We start from the raw sequence: 9689 nt of genomic DNA on the forward strand, positions 1-9689 counted from the left end.
TACCCATGTACCATGCTTTGCATAATTATTACTTTGCAAAATTCGTGCATGAATATTAGAAAAATTACCTAGCAGCTGGACTTGTCAAAAATCTTATTTTTTGCCTTAAAAGATATTGAGCTTTAACATTAGGCCTATGTATTACTCTAATTTTTAGATGAGAACATTTCTATAATACGGTTAGAAAAAATGGTGCATTATAAAACTGCTCCACGAAAATACAATCAATGAATACTCCTGTAATCACAATACTAATGCAATTATGGACCTTTCTCATCAATTTTGTTGAACTTTGACCGAAGAAGTTTACGGTTAATGTATAAAGAACTGAACAACGTTTTACAGCGTTCGTTTGATATTTATTGCCATATGAAAGATAACTTGATAATTATATTGGTAAAATAAGAGTGTAAGAAAGCACAGATCCTCAAGAAAGACATTCAGCTATAATATTGCAGACAATAACAGCATGTTTATCACCCAACTTGGAACTATTGTAACAGATTTTTTTACAGAGCATTCCAATGAGGTTCCCAGAACACCATACTAAAAGTCCTACAAAATACCTACGGACATGGAAGAGCGGGAAAGAAGTCTAATTTGCAAAACCAAAATGGCCGTTTTGCAGCTAGATAATATCCTTGGGTAAATGTCAAAGTCCAGAAAAAAACATAAAGTTTAACCCAACAGTTAGGGCCTAGTAAATAGGTAAAAGATAAACGGTCAATTTTGGGGTTCCATAGTTAGGGGTCAAACTATACTATTTCTAAAATTTGAAATTTGACCCCCAGATGCATAAGCGGCCATCTTGGTTTTATGCATATTCCACTTTTGCACCTGCATATTTCATCAGTTTAGCTTCATTTAATATGGCAAATTTTTCACGCGCTTCGCGCGCATTTGTACCGTATACTTATTTTGTCCCCAAAAGGTGCTGGATTCACTATACTTCAACAAATTTTTACATTCTTACTTTGCCAATAATTATACAAAGTTATCAATCACGTGACAATAAATATAAAAACAAACACAATAAAACCCCTGTTCAGTAATTAATTTTAAACAACTTTAAAACGTCTTCGGTCAATGTTGAACAAAACAACATTAGCTCCTTGCCTATATAGTTATAGAATACAAGTCTTTTCCATTATTTGTATAAGGGAACTCCGATTCCTTTTTGTTGACATGGTTGGTGCGAGATCATTTTCTGCATGCATATTTTCTTGCATTAGAAGTTTTTTATGAAAATAACCATTCTGCATATTATTTTGCTAAGCGAGAGGTGGTTAAGTTTGTTGCAAATTCGACCAGTTTAAGGGGGTACTACACCCCTGACCAATTTTGTGCCTATTTTTGCATTTTCCTCAAAAGTTATAGTAGGGCCCTACATTGGTGACAAGTAAGATATGTATATTATAGGGGCAATGACTATAACTACTGTACTGAAAATTCAGCAACTCAAAGCAAGTAGTTATTGATTTATTGATCAAATATTGGTTTTCCCTCATTTTTGACTGTAACTCCACAACTGTTGTCTGTGCTGAAATAAATTTTCCAGTCAGTAGTTGTAGTCCTTGCCCCTATAATATACATATCTTACTTGTCCCCAATACGCTATAATTTTCAAGAAAAATGCAAAATTAGGCACAAATTTGGGCAGGGTTGTAGTACCCCCTTAACTTAATCACATCTGTTGATTTTGCTTTATATTGTATGCTACCAACATAAAGGCATACTGTTCATTGCCCCCTACACATACAAATTAACCATTCTGTAATCAATAATTCAACATGAATAACACGAAGGTTAGAAAAGAAACACATATCAAAGAAAATATCAATCTATTTAAACTGGTCAACAGAAAAGGAATCAAATCGAACAAAAAAAGACGTCATAATGTTTCAATGCCCATGCGGTCATTAGCTTTAAATGCGTTCTGTATTGCAATTATTTCAACAGCTAAACCCCCAAACAGGTCCGCTTCTAAAAGCCCCCTTGTTGGTATATGATTACAAGCCATCTTATTCAGTTCTGTTTAAAAAATCCATCTGGATTTAATACAAAAATGCAATATTTTATTAATCGATATCAAAAAGGGTAATACCATTATTACCTAAGTCCATATTTTCTCAGCTAAAAGCCAATACCGCAAATTGTAACTTGCATTAAGTGGTTCGGCATTTTACTTATACATGTGGATTATCCGCAAATGAAGGGAAATTAAAGTGATAACAAAAAAATGAACAAGGTATTAATAGTAAGAAGAATAGTAAGAAGAACAAGATTATCCTGGCTGGTTTTTGCCCACCCTGAACGTGTTAAACAATATGACAAAGGGCGTTGGTAAAAATCAAAAATGTCATCTCAACTACGGTATAAGTTGTTGTCTTGTCAATGAGCGTATCGCTATCTTTGAAATGATTTACCGGTATGAGTAAACACATGAAAATTTGAATTAAACATCGATTTCTACTCTCTAAATGTACTGAACAGTACAAATGACTACATTTAAAAGAGTCATATTTGGAGTGCGTTTTTATCGGAGTGGAAATATTCAAAGTCAATTGGTCAAATAAGGTTCTCTATTAGAGTGATTTAGGGAGTATAGGCATGTATATGATAAAACTCAACTAAATAACAATCAAATTTGATTGATATTTACACCCCACTATCTATATTTTCAATTTCGGTGTTAATTTAATAATAGTCTCAGAAGTCAATAATAGTGATTCTATCAATATAAAGTCAGTTTGCTGTTAATTTTATTGCCTTATGAAAGTCGATAGGACTGATTTAGGGACAATAAAAGCGCATTGCTTTAACAACGCCACAAATATTTCTCATCACCTTCTCCGTGTTCTCATCACCCTGATAATTTGATGAACATTTTGAATGAAGAAATAGATAATAATTTAATATGGTGAGCTGGACTAATCGTTACAATTATTCATAAGGTATTTTATTTAGCCAAACATCATGTGTGGCACATCGACCCGATTGGAGCAAATAAGACAACCAAGTCAAAAATGTCTGTAGATTAAGATTGATTCAAAATGATCATTTCCGATTGAACAAACAAAATTACCTGTCGCATTGACCCACTTTCACCATTAGTAATAACCAGTATTTTTACCACATTGAATCCTATATACTTTTCGGTTCTTTTTTTAGTGTCAAAACGGTATATAAATACAATCCTATTTGCTCCGAGTTAACCAAATCCTTTTGGGCACATTGAAACCATTTTTATTCCATTTGATTGTGGTTGTTATTTCAATATTTATATTTGTGTTTATTACGGTGATTATTGGCTCTGATCTTATCTTATTACTCAAGATGTCAAAGTTCTGAAGCATCGTGTTTTTTTAATACCGTAAAACCTCGTCTACAAGCATAGTGCTTTTGGTGAAAGCTAAAGTAATCAGGCGCCATCCATCAACAGAATTATAACATTATGGAGTTTGAGCAAATAAATACTAAGTAACCGATACAAGCTTATACAAACAAGTATTACTGTAAGACCAATCTATTGTATTGGCATATTTTCGGATGTGTCGTAACGTTTTCATTAACAACACACTACTAGTATATGCTTGTAGACGAGATTTTACGGTATGTGACTGAAAATTAGATTTTTGACGACCTGTATACCAATAGAAATTGGGGACAGAGCCCTTCAATGATATGCTAGGACATAATCAGTTAACTGAGGTCCCGATTTCCGAAAGACATTTGGTAGCAGCACCGCCCATTAGCAATGATTAGTTCCGAACTATAAAAATTATGGGAAGAGAAATGGCTTTATATTGTTCATTTATTTTGTCATTTTGAGATGAGTTATAATTTGTTTATCGTCTCATGATTATGAAGCTTTATACATGAACTTGAGCAAAACCAAGCATCCTTGAAAGTGACATTAATCTGCATTTCAAGTCCTTCACCAGGTCACCTCGGAAACATTATAGATTCTGTCGGAAGTCATTCCATGAACGCACTTCGTAGCGCGGTACACCATAAGGGTTTATACAGCTATATAGCATGCATAATGTTTACCACCATTTACATCACGATTTGATGACAGTCATTTGAAAACCTGCTGTAATTAGGAAAGCAAAACAATTCATTCATTTAGTTTAAGGACATGTATAAATATAGTTATAATGAAGGTTATGTGACTTTAAATCCATGTTATAGTTGAATGTATTTCCTTAAACGTTTCCGCATGCTATATATAGTACCTTTGCTATAGTATTACTGAGGACCCGATTGTTCAGAGGAAACAAATGGTCAATACAGTATAGAATGTTATTTCCACATCTTGTGAAGTTAATCAATTGATGCAGCATTCAAAAATGTTCAAACAAGAATACGATCCACAGTGTCATCGCCCCGATATCTTCATGGCAGAAATCGCCATGGTAGGTTGAATCCACAGCCACGCATGGCCATTTTGTTCCGACCTGTTTAATAGTTTTGAGACGCATAATGGGCTGAGGGACATCCGACTAAGGCTATATTGACAATAGCCTGGTGACTGACCTCTGTACGCTCAGTGAGCATGGTATAGGCCTACGCCATGAGGTCATCAGCTTTTAGACTGCCTCCACGAGTGGCCTACGCTGCGCTATAGTTCGGCACATATAAAATCAGAATTTTTGTCAGTTTTTGAGCTCAATACGCAAGCTAACGACTAGCATATCTTTTCAACACATAGGCTATATTCAAGTGCAAGCATAAAAATGTGGCTTCTTTAGAATAAAAAATACGGGAGATATTCGTACCCCAGTATCCAAAGATTTATCGTCTGAATATCAAATCGTGCATAGCACATTCACGTGTATCGATCCCGGGTATTCATTTTAGTGTCTCTGCTGTACAATGTAATTATTAACCAGGCGATGTCGGTGTGCGATCAAGCTGTTATAAGATATCCAAATCGAGAGGTTATAATTACATGGATTTGAACCTCTATGGTACAAGAACAAGGCATATATGTATAAGTAGAATGCTACTGAAGCAATAGCAGTCTGCTATCATAAAGTGAGAGTGTCGTATCTGCAGATAGCATAACATAATACCGTAAAGGTTCGCCTAATGGCGCTATGGGCTTTCTTGACTTAACTGGAATTTTAGGGACAAACTAAAAGTGCCCTGCCGTAAAATCTCACCAGCAAATAAGGGCACCGACGCTTAATTCTTGTGATTTTCAGGAAGGGACTCTCTGTTTGTATGTGAAATTTACCCTAAAACAAAGGAACCCATATGCGCCACTAGTCGAATATTTACGGTATACTGCGTTAGGTAAGTATGTGGTGCTATTGAGAATCTTGCCCTGCATGCATACTATACTTTTATATCATTTCGTGTACACATCGCGTTTAAATAGCGTACGTTTTCCAGAGTCCGGTTAACCTTGCACTAATGTCGCTTTATATCGCTTGTCAAGTCAAGCCAATTTATCATGTCATATAAAGAAATTTACTAAGTTGCAACAAACCAATGTTAACTTGGGACTTGGTTATCATGGTTATCACGCCATTAATCGGGTCCAACCGATCTCATCATCTGAATTACAACGGTGTTTGCATTCGCAGAATCACACCTGGTTGAGCTAATGCAGGAGTCAAATGTAATCTTGTCCTACCCTCCTCAAGACATATCACTGGTGAAAATGCGTCTATAATCTTAACCTTGCTGGACAAAACCATTGTGGTGAATCTTGACCCAATGAGTTTTCAGATTCAGATGCGGTGAATCTGCAACCAAAGCAGATGACCTCGTGGCGTATACCATGCTCACTCACACACAGAGAGGTCAGTCACCAGGCTATTGTCAATAGCCTATTGTCAATAGCCTTTGTCGGATGTCCCTCGGCACATTATGCGTGTCAAAACTATTAAACAGGTCGGAACAAAATGGCCATGCGTGGCTGTGGATTCAACCTGCCTATATATACCATGGCGATTTCTGCCATGAAGATATCGGGGCGATGACACTGTGTCTCGGTGACAACAAACCTCATGACCAGGGGAACATTATTGAACATCTTGCAGGGGTCATGTCAAAGGTCGTCTTGGGTCAAATCTTAGAATTGCGTGACAACAAACTTGATGACCAGGGGAACATTTTTGGAACATTTTGCAGGGGTCAGGTCAGAGGTCATCTGGGGTCAAATCTTAGAATTGCATTTCTGGACATCTGTAAGGAGTACGGGACTCAAACTCGGCGACAACAAACCTCATGACCAGGGAAATATTTTGGAACATTTTGCAGGGGTCAGATACCTCCAAAACACCAACAAGCCCCGGCTAGGTTTGTGGTCTATGACCACCATTTGCCACTAGTTTGACTTGCTTTTTACCTGACGAGTAATTTGAGACCATTTTTGTTGAAATCGGGGTATTTTTCATTTTTGTGTGGGTGAGTGTGGGTGTCTGATACCCTGTTTCCGTGGGTTAAGGATTCTTTGATTGTAGCCTAGTATAATCGAGATATTTGAGTTAAAATGAGAAAAAATTGCTTTTTGATCAGGTTTTGTCTCAATAACATTGTTTTTCAGAGACGCTAGATTGAAATGCCGCGAACAATGTTTTTAAACGCTAAAATGCAATTAACCATTAGCCCCGATATATCTTGGCCACCATAAATCAGTCAATTTAGGATTCCTGACATAAATGATCATAATTATCATGACCTAGATATTAACTAATAGTATATATAGTTCTGGCCTACTTTCAACTTACTTTATACTTATTTACAAGTCATGGTATATACCTCCAGTGGCGTTATCAATTTGGGACTATAATATCAGATCATAATACATTTTATTATACGGTATATTTTATATCAGTAAATTATATATAGGTCACAAATATGTCATATTCTCAACTGAAGACCAGACATTGTTTCACTTAAATTTCAATTAAAAAATGAGATTCCATTTCACCAAATAAACAACCCAATACAATTCATATGAATTATAATTTCAACTTTTATTTACCCAATTATTTCGATTGCCAAGTTACCTTGCAAATGCCAGACACCTGGAATTCCATCAGGTTATAGTCAATTCAGTCATGATTATACAACGATTCATTTCAGGATCATGAGGATAGGGGTATACGAAAACCGGCATAATCTTTTTTTAAAAACACCTCACGATCATGAAAATAAGTATTTCAAAACACAGCAGCTGAAGGGGGAGTACTTTAGTATACAAAAAAAGTAAGCGCCACTTTTATAGATAAGAATATTCACACTTTTCCATAACATTTAATTTATTTAACCTTTTTTTCCTACAAGTTTGGAGTATGACAAAAAGGGTGATTATTCAGCATTCATGGCATTTGTACTTTTTTCGTACTGTTTTTGTCCAATTTGGAAACAATGTATTTGGAATATAATTCGATTACTATTCGAAAAAGAACTTTCCCCAAGTTATCATCGCGTTATACATGTACGTTCTCAATGCAAGCTTGCACTTTCACTATCAAAGTCATCTGGTTGATGTGGTTGCTATAATGTGTGAGTGGGAAGTTTTAATGTGGTTTAATCGTGCATGCCCCCTCCCTCATTGCAAGGATGATGATGATGATGCTAAACACAAGCCCAAACAAAACCAAAGGTTAATACTGAAAAAACCCGAAAATGCGCATCCCCCTCCTATCGAGGAATCTGGGAAAACATTAATATCAGATCAGTGGTGATGTGGGTAGGGGATTTACAGGAATCTTTTAGCATTCATATTGGTTTGAAAACCTGCCAACATTTATCGAGGATGGCCAGCTAGGCCTATTATGATCTTGTTTATACCATATACCCTCTCGTTAGTTATCACCCTTAGTTCAAGACTAAATCTTTGGTGATCAGCCCAAGCTTGGTGGGCAAGTTTCGTCTTTTCGTACACCCACTCCTTGCCATAATCATCGACATCAATTAATCCCCCATCAAAGTCATTATCGTCACCAGTGGCGGCGGAAGCATTATATTGGGGGTGGGGTATAAATACAATTGAATACCTATGTGGAAGAAGGGCCCAATTCCAATTTTTTACAAAAATGAGTTAGACCCAGCATTTTATTGCCAGCAGACTGTTCTTCCTTGTATGTGAAAGATGAGCCAAAATCCATTCTCTAAATAGTCTTCCACGTACACTTAATCATGGTTTTCATGGAAGAAAGGCCCATGGAGTTGGGCCCTTCTTCCACAAATATTGGGTTAAAGAGGAATTTTGCTCATCCATGAAATCTGCTTTTCATTACAATAAACTTTCTTGCTAACATATTACATGCTTCTACTTGTGCCATTTATGGACAATTATCAAATTTCTGTAGCTATTTATAACACATCTGCTTACGGAACTGACATTTGCAGTATATTAGTGGAAGAAGGGCCCAACTCCAGCTCGTATTAAGACCTGTACCGTTGCCATGGAAACATCATATATAATTTCGAATGTATGCAATATTGTATAATGTATTAAAGGTCCCCTGAAAACGAAAACTTGTCCAAATATTAAGTTTTTTCTTAATATCTCAAAAACAGTTTTGATGGAGTTGGGCCCTTCTTCCACTCAGGTATTCAATTCTTAAACACTTGAGAACGTTCCTGCAATCTTATTGGTTCTTACCCGTGTTATATGACACGATATCACACGGGTCAGCGCGTGTGCATCAACGCGGTACGCGTGTTCGTTATTTGAACCAATCGGAGGCGCATAGCAACAACGGGACTGATCGATTTTAAGCCCTAGGTAATTCCTTGTAAATTGTAGGATTTAGTTTGATTAAAATTTGTAATACTTATGATATTTTTATTTGAATTGAAGTGTTTAAGAATGAGAATAAAGGTATTGTTTTTAGCCGCTGTCGCGCATTATATCGTCTCATATAACACGGGCGACATCATTATTTTTGGCGTAAAACAACTCGGCTTCGCCTCGTTGTTTTACTTAAAATAATGATGTCGCCCGTGTTATATGAGACGATAGATGCACTCCAGTGGCTAAAACCAATACCTTTATTCTCTAATTTTATCATACCAAGGTACAAACAAGTTTAATTGTGTGTGCGATGCATAATTCTTCTTTCCCCTGTATATTGATATATTTATTAAGAATAATTAAGCATCATTAATTTGATCTCGTGCGCTAGTTTGTAACGTTTGAATGTTTCCATGTTCCAGTGTATGATGCGTAAGCCTCTTCCCTTGTTTGTATGATTATATTAAGGCTGCAGGTGGGTAAGCATCATTAATTGATATGGTATGTCATTTGTACTGTGTAGCTCAGTGGTTAGAGCACTCGCCCCGCAAGCGAGAGGTCTGGCGTTCAAGTCCCCGCACAGGCAGGTATGTCCGGAGTTTTTACTCTGTATATCTGCCTATGCATGCCATTGTAATTTCATGTTTAATTGTGCTAGTGTGCTATGGGTAATTCTTCTTTCCCCACAACGTAAAGTGAACCAGGCCACTGGTTTGGTACAGGGTCATCATGTGACCTGCTTTCTACGCTCGCGTGTATAATCTATTAAATTTAAGTAAAATCAGATATTTTTAATAGGTCTGTTTCAAGATTTTGAATTCTAGAAAGAGACTAAAACAACCATGCTCTTTTAAAAAACCTATGTCTAGACATATAGACATTAGAATTTTAATAGACGTTGGACTCCTAAATTGTTGACTTGTTTTCC

At 36.4% G+C, this 9689-nt stretch overlaps 1 non-coding gene across 1 annotated transcript; it reads left to right on the top strand.

Moving 5' to 3' along the window:
• The first annotated feature begins 9273 nt into the window (after positions 1-9273).
• Trnaa-cgc (transfer RNA alanine (anticodon CGC)) lies at positions 9274-9347 on the top strand. Its single transcript has one exon. It is a non-coding gene; the product is annotated as a tRNA-Ala (tRNA).
• The last annotated feature ends 342 nt before the right edge of the window (positions 9348-9689 follow it).

The sequence above is a fragment of the Amphiura filiformis genome, chromosome 9, assembly GCF_039555335.1.
Source record: "Amphiura filiformis chromosome 9, Afil_fr2py, whole genome shotgun sequence".
NCBI lineage: Eukaryota > Metazoa > Echinodermata > Ophiuroidea > Amphilepidida > Amphiuridae > Amphiura > Amphiura filiformis.